The following is a 14,353-nucleotide window of genomic DNA, read 5'->3' as shown; positions in this document are numbered from 1 at the left end:
TTATTTGCTTGTCTTCCTGTAAAGAGTAACAACCAAACCAAACCAAAAAATCACATCATTATCCTCTGTTTATTGCAATTAAATCACAGTAAGCTCTGTGCTTACACAGCTCAGCAAAGCAGCCGACGTGTGGCTGCCTAGATACGATACACCGTGATGGAGAAATAGTGGCTGTTCATTTCCGATCTCTGCGGCTACGGGGCAACGGCTCCCAGAAGAGGATGCTGAGGGCAACACGGTTCTTCGAGCAGCCTTCTTATTGAACAGCAGCTGCGTGCATCTCTTTGGGAGAACTTTTTCACTCCCCTCTTTTAAAAGTTCTCCTCCTTCTCCTCCGCCGAATGCTCCTTCGAGCCCGCTATCTGATGTGGTAATGAGGCACTAATGAGACAAGAGGCCGTCTTAATCTCAGGCAGAGGGGGCCCGCGGCGCCGGGCGATTTGAAACCGTCCGCGGGGTCAGCAGAGCGGAGAGCGCTCCGGGAGGAAGGGCGTGAGAGAAAGGAATGGAAGAAGAAAGCAACAGAGGTGAAAAGGCGGAGTTGTACATGTATACGTGTATGCGTGTGCGGGCTGATGACTTTAGAACACCAGTGGGTGGACGCAGTCAGCGTCTGATGGGAGACAAATAACGAGGCAGTTGTTGTGCGCACGCCGCACACCCACATCCTTAGTTTAAAGAAGAAGGACATAGAAGCCTTCGCCATCTTTCATCCTCTCCCTCAGGTACAGGTGTGTCTGTCCCGTGGCCGTCTCTTTGTCTTTGTCCATGCCGCCTGCTTCCTAAAAGATGAAGGGATTATTTTTTCTCCTCTTGTTGAATGAATGGAGAAGTTCTGGCTCCAACCTCGTTGGCCGGTGGGATCCCACTAATCAATCCAGTCCAATACTTCTGAAACGAAGGAGCAGCGAGTTCCTTTCTTTTTAAATTGTCCCCTCTGACGTAGCAATGACTTTTGACTCGTAAAGCTGACAGCATGGTTTCAGCTGTCCCAGCATGCCGCTGTGACGTTGTCCTCCCCTTAGCTTTCACACTCTTCTCGTCTGACGCCATATGTTGCCTTTTTTTTTTTTTTTTTTTTCTGACCGAGATTCTGCCTGAGGGATTATCTCGGATTATCCAAACAGTCTCCAATCCCACTTTTGGCTCCTTTCTGTGACTTTGATTCCCCTCTGCGACTAATACACTTTTCTCTTGATGATACGTGCAGAATTGTCCAGAAAAAGAATAACGCATTTTCATTTGTGTAGCACGTTTCTTACCCCAGGTCCAAAAAGCATGACAACGTTAAAGAAAACATGCAGTATAAATGTGGCCAAAGCATGCAAGACAAACACAACTTTTTTAACTAAACTGGTACATTTTCTTAGCCAAGTATGTTTTTTACATGCAAGGAATTTGACCTGGAAAATAGTGCACACCAATATTACAACGGTATGATAATATAATAGTACATTTTGAGTGAACAGAAGAAGCTAAAAGAACACAACAATCACAGTTGGATGGATGCTTAGCAAAACCCGAGGCTTCAAATTACCAATAAGTAGCTTCCTCTAGTAAGCAACAACTGAGTCATTTTACCTTTTTACCCGTGAAGCTTTTGCCATTTTGTACATCCTTTCATTTAAGATATGGAACAGTTCTTTCACTTCCCGAACATTTTTCTTGTGACTCGCAGTCAACACTCAGACATATAGTAGCCAATTACAAATGGAACCAAATTGATTCATTAACCATCATTTAAAAAAAGATTCAAAGATGTTTATGGACCCTATGATCCAAACAACTCTAATCTATCCAGCGTGTTTTGTGTGGATGACGTATACTTATTAAGGCTCTACTGCTGCAACTAGAATCATATATGCAATGTCCATATATGCAATGACTTTAGGGCACATGCTGAAACAACGGACATTAAGAAAAGTGTTGCAGTGACAGTGGGATTATGGGCAGCCGAGCTGCAGCAATCTGTCTCAGTGCGAACAGAAGTGGGTCCCACGCCATGGCGTGCCACACGGGGGGCGTGTCAGAGACGTGATCTCTTCTTTAAGGATTTGCTGCTGCAATATGTAGGGAGCACACACGCCACATGCTAGCCGGGCGCCTTGTATGCATGCAAGTGGTGAGATGCATATATTGACTTTGTGTTCCTTATGCACGGATGTTTTCGGTGTACACACACACACACACACACACACACACACACACACACACACACACACACACACACACACACACACACTGCAGATCTGCTTCAGGCATCCTGTGCACTTGCAGGCAACCAGAGGCAGCTTCAAGCCAACTGTAACACACTTGAGTTGTGTGAACTCGAATCCATTGGAGTGATTTATGCAGGAGACACACAAAAGAGAGAGAGGGAGGGTGGGAGAGAGAGGCAGTGTTCATGTGTAGGGGTGCTGCCCCACTTGAAAACTGAATATTTATGACACAGTGTACATCCGCTAAGGCCTTCTCTCTGTTTCTCTCTCTCTCTCTCTTTCTCCTGTCCAATGATGAATCTATTTTGCTAAGGTTGTTAATACAGACCATTGTTTCATTTCTCAGCCCTGTGTATCCCTGCAGAAATAAACTATACTAAGCAAAAACTAAACTGAATTTAAATGAACAGAAGTAATGGAACAGTGAATTCAATATAAAATGAACTAATATTTCTTCTACCTCCCATTTTGGCAAATCTTCTCCTCCTTGTTTTTTCTCTCACCTCTTGTTGTTGTTTAGGAGGGCATGCAAAATCATTCTGAACAAATGAATGAAACATACAACAAATGCTTTACCTTATATTTAGTTGAAAAAGATTAATCCTGTCCCTCAGAGAAATCCTGTTTTTCATCCTAAGCAGCAATCTCTAAGCTGTGTGTGTGTGTGTGTGTGTGCGCACCTGCTGCATGTAGACATTTCATAATTCCCTCCTTTTGACGGAGTGACGTCCACGTGAATGTGTCGGCTGCAGATAGCCCAATGCTCTAATGTATACCGATGTGTGGAGCTGTAAGAAGATTGGTTATGCTCTGATACACCCGGTAATGTGCTCCCATACATATGTATGCAGACACAGAGACCACCCCCCCCCCCCCCCCCCCCCCCTCCTCTTCATACAGCAGCTGAGCTGCACACACAGTAATGGGTTGGATTGTGAACAAATGCAAGAATACAATAATAATGCTATGAATGTAATAATACGACACCTAAATCATATCATTGAGAATGTGATAAAATGACAGCAGGGTTTTCTTAATCACTTATTTAAGATTAATTTTTTCATCAGGTACAAAATGTTCTGTTCTTCATATGCCTGTCAATCACATTCGACATGTGGTACAAACATAAAAGACTGTGGGCTTCATCCACAGTGGAAATTCCTACTTTGCAAAATAAATAATGAATTAAAATAAATGATGGATTTATAAATTGCGCCGTCAGCCAAATGTTGAGGGAACGACCATAAATAGTGCATCACGGTCATAGTAAATGTGCTCTAGCATACTGCCACGCTTCCATTGTTCCATATGAGGACATGCATTTGTCTCGCGGTGCAACATGGGGAAAGCTTGTAATTGAGTATTTTAGAAATAATATCAGGTCAAGGCGGGTGAAGAGCTTCAAGGGAAGGTACAACAGGTGGTTTGAGCTACTTCCAGTAAGCAGTATTTTTAAATGGCATGCCATCAACATGAATATATATGTAATATAATAGTAGTGTACAGTAATCCAGCATAGCTAATCCCATTCATCAATACACTTGACTCATTACTTGATTTGCTCTCCCTCGTGCAGGCTGACGTGAGACAACCACCATCTTCACACAGATGTTGTAATGTGGAGGAGGATGCACTTGCACATGCAAAGAGTTTGTGCAAACTCACTGACGCCTTTTTGCATTGAACGGGTCGGAGACGCGGAACCTAAACCAAGGGTTTGATGTTTTGATGAAGTGATGGTAATATAAGTAGAATCTACGCCGCCCTAAAACAAGTTTAAATTGAAGGTTCTAATCTCCCTGCGAGACTGTACCATCATTCACCATTTGAGCAAGGTGTTTATTTATTCTATTTTTAAATATATACAGATTTATGCTAAAAGTATTAAGAACTATTTTGATTATATACTTAATTGATTATATTATTTGGGGGATTTACCTTCTGTGGCTCAAGCCTTTTATTTTTTTGACTGTTGATCAGACAAAACAAGACAGCTAAAAGATATAATATATATAAAGTGAAACAGATTAATAGAGAACATAAGAACGGTTGACGATACATTAATAAATGCAATACACAGAGATCGTCCATAATGCAAGCTATATAATATTTCACTTCTATGATGTTTAGAGCATGACGTCACACACTCTTTTTATTAACAGTCCTTGAAGTTGCAGCTTTTTAAAAATACTTTAAATGTGAATCGAGGGTATTTCTCCGGTTGGAGATCAAGTAGGAATGAAATCCCCTCGATATAATATGAGGTTCACATCCCAGCTCTTTGCAGAAGATTATCTCACCCACGCTGAATATTGAAAAAAGACGACTTTACCGCTCTCCTTGCAAACCTTCCACCACAAATCAAACAGACATGTATAGCTAAAGCACACCTAGATGGTCATTCATTTTTATTGGACAACTTTAGAGTTCTGCAGAACCTCAAAGCTTCAAGGTTTGTCAAACGCGGACCACCTAGAATTATGAGCATCGCTCCGCGTCCCGCAGAGAGCAGATTAAATGCACTGGTAAATCTTCCTCGAAGCCGACTGCAGACACTTTCCGGCCCCCCCAAAGTGCGCCGGCGTGTTTTTTTCGGGGGCGCCTAATTAAATACTTGTCTTGCGAGTCCTGATTACGGTCATCGACTGCCAAGCAGGCAGGTCTCTGCAGATCAGCTCGGTTTACTTCCATCGGCAAAAAGGGAGCGAAGGTTTCGGGTAAACATCAAGAAGATAAGGGGTGATAGATATCTTCACTGGAGCACCTGAGTTCTACCGGATCCAATTCCTGTTGCTGGGAGCTCAGAGTGCCAGCTATACCGGGATCCACGTGGTTTGGAGTTTCACTTGTTTAATTTAGGAAGATCAGGGGTAAACATGCAGGAAAAGAATTTACCAAAACACAGGAAACGTGTTTTTCAGCGTCAACTTCCAATCCCATTTTTACATGTTAAGCCTTCAACCAAATCCCCACAGGCAGGGACACAGGAGGCAATGAGGTAATGGATCAACAGAGAAAGCCTGCTGTGACCCCTCCAGGGTCTCTTCACCTCCCAAAACTGGGGAGGTGGGAGGTCGCTTTCCCAAATGCAAAACCGAAGGAGATATGCAGGCTGTAAATTTGACTTTTTAAAGGCATTTCCCACAAAGAGTGTGGTTTGGTTAAAAGAAGAATGTCTGCCTCCTGGGGCAAAGTCTCTATCAGACGCAAGCGACTGTGTTCAAGGGGTCGCGACTGACCATTAACCTGTTTGTTACTCTGCCATCTCTGATTTCATCAGGTTCGGTGCGCACACAAAGGTCCACGCGGACGCTGCGCCAAGCAGCATCGCTCGGATTACAGAACAATATCAACTTTGAGTCTATAATTAAAAATCTGTTTCTGCTATAATAAGTGTTAGAACTAGATGCTGAATATAGAACCCCGTTGTGACATTCATGTTGAAATTCTTCTTCAGTTGTAGAAATATGCAAGTAGTCAAATGACCCGTAGTGAACACACCTGGAGCTTTTGTGTGTCTGAGGCCCCAGGTGGTATTCCAGACAAATATTCTTTGTCTAGTGCAGCATGCATTTTTTTTCTCTCTTCTCTCCTTTTTGCATAACATGATGCTAATGCTGCTTTTATGCTGCCATCTTCACCGGGTCTCTTAAAAGATAAGTAATAATCCTAATGAGATTTTTACTTTGTAATTAAAGGAAAAAAACAAAGACGTGATGCAACTACCAAATTACAGATATATATTACTACCAAAATATTAAATGTAAGTGAATCATGTGCTGAACCTTCTCATCAATAAATACTGCAGCGTGTTGAACACAACGGTGTTTAATTATAAAAATGTACTCTCAATGTTTTAAATGGTTGAACAATTGTCGTAAAAGTAATTTCAAAAACAACCTTTGGAGAGGTATCTGCTGCCAGCCAAGTCCTAATGAGAGGAACTTGGTGATTTTCTTTTCGATAAATAACATATTATTCTGAGGCTCTGTAATCAACGCGCAAGCAAGATTACATGAGGTAAAAAAAAATGTCTTTAGAGCCCTCATTAGTCATGACCTCGGGGATCTGTGATAGGATTACTTGTGCTGCCATGGAAACACTATTAGTGACCTTAATTTGAATGTAAAATTTACAGAACGGGGCACACATCTTTTTTTTGCTCGCCCCTGTCTGCATCGCATTTCACAGAGAACAGCGACCATGCCTCCATCTCCCCCTCCATCTCCCCCCCCATCTCCCCCCCCATCTCCCCCTCCATCTCCCCCTCCATCTTCCCCCCCCATCTCTCCCTCCATCTCTAGGAGCTCCCTGCCCATCTGCCACACCAAAAACCCAGAGCCACCGTCTTTGTGTGTGCTCGGAGACCGCTGAGCTCTATTTGACATCATACTGAATTGGGTGGGCTCGGAGTCGGGGTGTTTGCCAAGCCTAATTTACCTGGGCCAGACTTCACAGAGGGCCCGGGTGGGGCTGATAATTAAAACGGCTCGCTGCTGCTGGGATGGAGTATTCACGGGGAGATGACTTCCAGTCTCAAACATCCCTGCACTTCACTGAGATGCGGCGGCGTGTGTGCTGACGACGCTGTGTGTGTGTGTGTGTGTGTGTGTGGTGTTGTGGCAGCGCCTACGTGTGATAACAGCGAGCTCCAATGACATCTGTCTGAGTGTGTGTGTGTGTGTGTGTGTCTGTCTGTCTGAGTTTTTGTGCTAGTCTACACCCCTCTGTGACCTTTCTCTCCCCCCACCATGTAAAGTCATCAATGCGCCGCAGACGATATTTAGGTCAGTGCGAGACGCCAAGACGAGATGAAAGACGGGCGCCAGGGCGAGGGACAGACAGAGAGAGAGAGAGAGAGAGAGTGAAATTGACGGGTCCCATGAGGTGATGACAGCAGGCTGTCCTTCCAGTTGATGGGCGACAAATGCTCGGCGTCCGTGTCCATCGGAGTGCCGGCACATCTCTGTCAAACACAACACGCGTCCCCTTTAATTAACTTCATCACAGACGTTTTACTTTTGCAGATAAGGTTTCTGTCACATGATCAGAGATCACTGATCAATGTCATAAACCCGCACATTGCTGGTGGATAATGAAATATATTATTCATGCAGAGCCACAGCGACGTCGTAATCTGCAAATGTTTGCAATTTTCCACAAATCCCCCTCTTCACCCACACGAGGCCCCACTAGACCTTTTCACTTTGACTTTTCTTTAACGTTTCCAAACTAAATCAAGCCACCCCAGGGAGTAATATACTTCACCATCAGTCCTTATGTGAATGACCCAATGTGTCCTCTGTGAGCGGATGCGCGGTGCACAAAGCCTTGACCTTTTATCCTAGTGCGGAATGGACTGGCTCCTCCCCCCCTCCTCTTCTCCCTCTCCTCCCTCCCCTCCGTCATTACGCAGAATTTGAATCTGTGGCCATTAAGGAGCGTGAGGCGAGACTCTGAAATGAGATGAAAACAGTAGGAAGGCAATAAAAAAGCCTTGTTAGAAGAATTTTATTACCGCTTTCTCCGCTAGCAGTCTGGAGAGCAGCCTGCGTCACACCAGGCGCTGGATCTATATCAGGCCTAGTGGGGCTGGAGAAAAGACGACCTTGTAGTCCATGTTTGTTTAATTTTTTCTCATATTAAACGCCGACAATTTCAGGAGTCATCCCGGGCTATTTCCCCTCACTCCAAAAAACCAACAGTTTTCTCCCCCTGCAGGCATTTCAAGTTTCTCATCTTTAGCTACAATTTATTCTGCACCAAGCACCGCGTGATCTCACCATGGTGCTTTCTATGAGGATCTGAAGCGGTGCATCTGTCGCCCACCTGTGCTGATGCAGGCCTCGATCCTTTATTATAATTCTGGTGCTTTGATTGTGCGAGAGAGAGATGGGACGCATGAAGACACGGAGCAGATTGAGCTATTTGTTATCACCGCTTATCCCAACACCGGGATGCCTACTATTATCCTGCCAACACTGGGAATGTCAGGTGGAAAATGGGATTCTTCCCTCTGCTCAGTAATTTAATTGGATTCTCCCCACATCCCTGCCATACTTTCTTCTGCATAGCACATGGATTGGGAACCATTTGGCAATTCGTACAGACCGTGGAGGTGAGGGCAGTAAAATGGGATCAAGGTGTCTAAGGTGCATGGTAGTAGAAGGGGGGGGGGGGGGGGGAGGTGAATGTGGCTGGCTTGCTGATTGTGAAAGATAAACACAGTCTTGCAGCCGCTAACCGAGGTGGGGCGATGACCTCTCCGGCTTGTTTATTGTAATATTTGGCCGAGCGTTATCTCTCCACCACAGAGAGTGCAGCAGATACTGTCTGGAATATTAGCCTCATGTTAGCCGGGGCACTGAGCTTTTTGTTCTCCATAGGCAGCTCTGGTATGGTGATGTCGCATACTGGGGGGGGGGGGCGATCTCATCAGCATTGTTAATCCTACAATATGTCTTAAAATACGGGGATCGCACCCATTGGTGGAAGGGTCGAAGGCAAGAACTCAGGGAGAAAGAGGACAGAGGGTGAAGGACTGAAGGACAGAGGGAGAAGGAGAAGGACTAAAGGACAGAGGGTAAAGAACTAAAGGACAGAGGGAGAAGGAGAAGGACTAAAGGACAGAGGGTAAAGGACTAAAGGACAGAGGGAGGAGGAGAAGGACTAAAGGACAGAGGGTGAAGGACTAAAGGACAGATGGAGAAGGAGAAGGACTAAAGGACAGAGGGTGAAGGAGAAGGACTAAAGGACAGAGGGTGAAGGACTAAAGGACAGAGGGAGAAGGAGAAGGACTAAAGGACAGAGGGTAAAGAACTAAAGGACAGAGGGAGGAGGAGAAGGACTAAAGGACAGGGGGTGAAGGACTAAAGGACAGAGGGAGGAGGAGAAGGACTAAAGGACAGAGGGTGAAGGACTAAAGGACAGAGGGAGGAGGAGAAGGACTAAAGGACAGAGGGTGAAGGACTAAAGGACAGAGGGAGGAGGACTAAAGGACAGAGGGAGGAGGACTAAAGGACAGAGGGAGGAGGAGAAGGACTAAAGGACAGAGGGTGAAGGACTAAAGGACAGAGCGAGAAGGACTAAAGGACAGAGGGAGAAGGACTAAAGGACAGAGGTAGGAGGACTAAAGGACAGAGGGAGAAGGACTAAAGGACAGAGGGAGGAGGACTAAAGGACAGAGGGAGGAGGACTAAAGGACAGAGGTAGGAGGACTAAAGGACAGAGGGAGAAGGACTAAAGGACAGAGGTAGGAGGACTAAAGGACAGAGGGAGAAGGACTAAAGGACAGAGGGAGTAGGGCTGGTCCACTTGACACATAATGGTGGGTGTTCCAGGTACAGCGCTGCACTTCATTTACAGACCCCCCCAATGGCAAGACCTGTGTGTGAGAGAACACACACACAGGTTCAGAGGCTCAGCATGAGGACGATATGGAGTATATATTTAGCTCGGGCCCCTATGCGTGCATCCACCTCCTGAGGTCAGCTCACCGGGGGGTTCTAGGGATTAAAGATAGCGTTCAAGTAGAGTCATTATTTATTCATCCACTTCCACCCACCTCCCCCGCACCACTTACATCCCCTGTGAGTGAGCGCGGCGCAATTAGATCCCTGCAAATGAAGACCGGGCTTATCGCAGGCCACCTGTAGACGAGTAGGGGTTGAACCACGATCACAACCTGGGTTACCAAGCAGCGTGTACGTGCACTGCTCCGTGGGGGTGGGATGCCATGTGACTGCAAAACAAGGGCACACAAACGAAGCGGTAGAGGTGGTCAGAGGGATGATGGCCCCTGTCTCAGTGGGTGAGTTTGCGTGAGAGTGGTGGCGATGGACGCGAATGGCGTGTGACCGCCTCTATGGCCTCGGGTCAAGCACCAACGCTACAGGACCGGGGCAACGTACCCCTCCACAACAGAAGGGGGGGGGGGTCAAGCAGACGCAGAGCCAGCCTGACCTTGAACACGGTCACCGGGTGCAGGTTACCTTTTAAATTCATGCCCCCCCCCCCCCCCCCCCCTCCCGTCAACTGGAAAAACCACGCCAACCGCAGCCCGCCCCCTCCATTCTGCCTTGCTCTAAACTGCCAGTCAGAGGGGGACACAAAGTGGGGGAGGGAGAGTTGAGAGCCACAGCAAAATACGAGGGAACTTTTGATAATGAGGATTTAGGGAGGAAATGAGAGGAGAGGTGGAGAAGCGGGAGATTGAGACACAAAGAGAGCATTGGCAGAACGTGGGTTAGATCAAAGAGGATGCTTTTTTTTTTTAAGTGGGTCAGAGAGGAGGGAGAGCTTCAGCCCCCAGTGGCTCTACTGGTAAACATGCACAGAGGGCCGTCTGATTGTTGTGCCTCACTGGCTGGCAGTGCCATTGCCAGCTGTAAATACTAGATAATGGATCGTCTCAAATATTGCACTGGTTATGATCTGCTGCGGGAAGAAGGCAAAGAAGCCCAATGATTCAATAAAAACACGCCGGGAAGACACTGTATTATGGCACCTCTATGGAAGGTCGTTCTCTTTCATGTTGAAAATAATTACTTCCGAATGGCTTCTTGTTACATAAAAATAATTCCTTCTGCGCGCAAAATAAATTCCCATTTTACACACAAAACGGGAAATGAACTTTTTACAAATGCGACTCAGCCACCAAAGTCAGCGGTTCCCACAGCATCCGCTGCAATAGGATGTGTGTGTTCACCACCACGACTCCCCCGTTTCCTCCTACTGTTACTCCCACCTGAGCTGGTTGCCTCTGTCAATGGGTCACATGGAGTTAAAGCAGGTACAATGAATTCACTTGCCATTAGTAATAGTTTGTGGGACCGAATTTAGTCTTTCTAGCTGCAGCATTGAAGTTTGATTGAGTTTAAAAAGTTGTTGTTTGTCTGCTTTGGTGAGCACAGGCAGGACAATATCGCATAAACATAAAGATACTATAGTGCTGCCCAAATGGCAGAATTCAATAGGTGAATACGCTCCCAGTGTCTCTGTGGCGCTCCCTCAACAAGCCGCCGTGACCTTTTAGGAAAGCTCCTGACCGCCTCCCAGGGGGCTCTTTTGCGGCAGTGTCTGCAAACCACGTGGCCCGTCTCATTTTCCGTGCTTTTTGGGTGCAAGTCTATCTCGTCAAGTTCTTCCGATCGAGACCCTTCATTTTGCATCCGATCGACTCTCTAATTATTTTGCCTTCAAACAGGTATTAGCCATCAGGTAAATTTCTTTTGTGCAGCTCTAGTGTGAATCGCATCTCAACAGGTTCTAGTGAAGTCAAATGTCATCAATTGAAACGAAGCATGTCAAGGAGTGGACTATAACTATTTTTCTGTGATGTATTTGTTTCAGCGATGAGCTCACCCAACTTGTTTCGTGAAGGTGAAGGTGATTCTGATGTCAAACTAGCCTGACTAAAAGGCTGAGCAGGACAAATATAGAAGAGACACACACTCCGTGAACACACACAAAGTAATAGACGTTGTGTGTGTGACACTCAGATACTGCATCGAAATCTGATGCAGACAGATTTATGATTCTCTGTATGCCTTTGTACGTAAGAGAGAGAAATGAGAGCATGTGCAGCCAATGCTGCCAAGGCCACTCAAATCAAACACACACACACACACACACACACACACACACACACGGACATCTCGTCGTCGCTGTGTCCTCGCGTCCTCGTGTCCAGTGTCCTCGGGGTCCGGCGTGACAGATCGCAGGCGAAGCACTTCCTGGTTTTTAGCTCTGCTTCTCCTATCAGAGCCCACCATCTCATCCGACACCCCCCCCAACCCCCCCGCCCCCTCCCGAAAGCCCGTCCCCGTAATCACATCAGAGGGGGAGCAGAGGGAGTGACAAATCACATTACAAGGCCTGACTCAGTGCAGTGCTTGTGTAGCCTCGATGCCGTCCTCCGTCTTTGTCCGTATCTCGGCGAATGAAGATTCATAGTTCGGCCCCCGTGGGAAGAAGAGTAATGTGATAGAGAGAGTGAGGCTGCATGTGTGTGTGTGTGTGTGTGTGCGTGCGTCTTTAACGTCGACCAGCCCCACTGGGCAGGTGGGATGTTTGTGGGCTGGACGCTCAGTCGGCCCGGTTGTGTGCGTCATTTGTTCTTCATTCACAGACTAAACTCTGCTAAACTTCGCCATTCGTCAGCTTCAGCGGAAACATCCAAACGTGTGTTGGGAATCAATAGATCATATTTCTGTAAATGCAGCAGCAGTGGCGGTTGCATTGAAAGAGATCATTACATAAACATATTGAATTGCTATTACTCCTTCTTAAAACCACATTTAACGTGCACGTCCATGCTTCCTCCTATTCAGAGACAAACGCTACTGATAATTTGGTTTGTATATATATATATATATATATAATATATAATACTGGAAACAATTAAATCTCCTGAAATATGTAACAGAATCATTAAACCTCTTGAAAAGACATAAATGAGCAAGCCGAAGAAATAAAACTAAGCGTGCAGGCCTTTTATTGCTCTGCTCTCTGCTCGTCTCAAACGAGGGGAGGACGTCCTCTTCTCCTGAGAAACACAATGCGGTGGTAATTTGAGTGGCACTGGTGACGCACCATGAATGAAGCCAATCAAGCAGATGTGTGTGCGCGTGTGTGTGTGTGCATTGTGTGTGTATACATCACTGCGGTGTCTTTGGAGAGAGATTACAGGGATTTTCAAACCCATGAAGTCCCAAAGTGACCCGACGATGAAAAGAGTCTAGTCTTTGTCATTTACACAATTAGGAAGTAGACCAGCGCTAGACGGTGAGAAATCCCATGAGAAAGTGACATTTAGAGGATGAGGCAACTGTCTCTCTGTACCGTGTTTGCTCAGAGTTTCTCCTGCAGGTAGCAGAGGGCTGGTGAAGATTCCCTTTGATCAGATGCAATGCTGGTGTGTCCCATCGTTTACCGGCTGCAGGGTGTTTTTCTAAAGCGGGAGAGTTTGTCCTCTCCAATCCTCTTCTGTCTTATATTGATCCACCAGTAGAGCAGTGGGACACACACGTGCGTCCTCGCTCTCCTGCCTGGGAATCCAATACCAGAACACAGGAGCCCCGCTGCGGTGCTGTAACACAAAGGCACGACACAATGGCAAGCACCTGGTCAAATCGATGACAACCAGGCACACACGCACACGCACACACACACCAGCACAACACCGACCGTGATCACCGTCATGTTAGAGACGTGAAGGGCATATACGGCTCAGACTTAAAGAGCATTACATTTTTTTATGATGAAGGGAGAGGATTTGTGTGTGTGTGTGTGTGTGTGTTGTATCTAGCCAAAAAAAAGAAATTTAAATCTGACATTTGTCATTTGTCTTGTCAACGAGTCTTTATTTGAGCACGCACACGTACTGCACATTATTTAGTATCTTTTAAATAATGTTTGTGTGTACGTCCGTTTGGATAATACATCACTGGTGCTGACCCGAAGGCACAGCTAGCGACACTGGCGTACATACAGGGTCAGCACTTGGTCAGCTCCTATTCCCATCAGCGGCTGATGGTGACGTTTAGACAACAAGCTTCACTCGTTGCATTCGGAGCTGTGTGATGTCAGCAGCGTCACGTTGGAGTGGGAGGACGAAGCGCCTCGTCCCTGTAACCTTGTAGTCCGCGTATGATGATGAGCACCGTGGCAACACTGTGAGCGCGACTGGTTTACACACACGGGTTTTATGGATCAAAGTAACTGAACGATTCATCTCATCATTTGGATCAGAAGGAATCGTTTTCATCATCTGCCTACTTACTCCTTTTAGAGGTGACTTTTTGAAGTCTTCTAAACTGTCTGTTAAAATGTCATCGCATTTCCCAAATCCTAAAGCCATTTGAAAAGATGACGTAATTTCAAGGCATACGTACACACTGACTTGCATGTTAGCACAGTCACACGCAGCCCAAGACAGCAACAGCATTTTGGAACCACAGAAGAACCACTGGCAGGAAGAAGCACATCCCACACCAGCAAATATGAACAGAAACAATGTGGCAAATTCGAGGCGCTTCAGGAGAAAAGGGGCTCATTACTCGGAGTCTACACAAACCCAAACTCAGCTTTATGCAACGTTCATATTTAATGACAACGGAGGGTAAGAAAAGTTC

This window comes from Pungitius pungitius, chromosome 17, assembly GCF_949316345.1.
Source record: "Pungitius pungitius chromosome 17, fPunPun2.1, whole genome shotgun sequence".
Classification (NCBI taxonomy): Eukaryota; Metazoa; Chordata; class Actinopteri; order Perciformes; family Gasterosteidae; genus Pungitius; species Pungitius pungitius.
Note: the sequence above shows the minus strand (reverse complement) of the source record.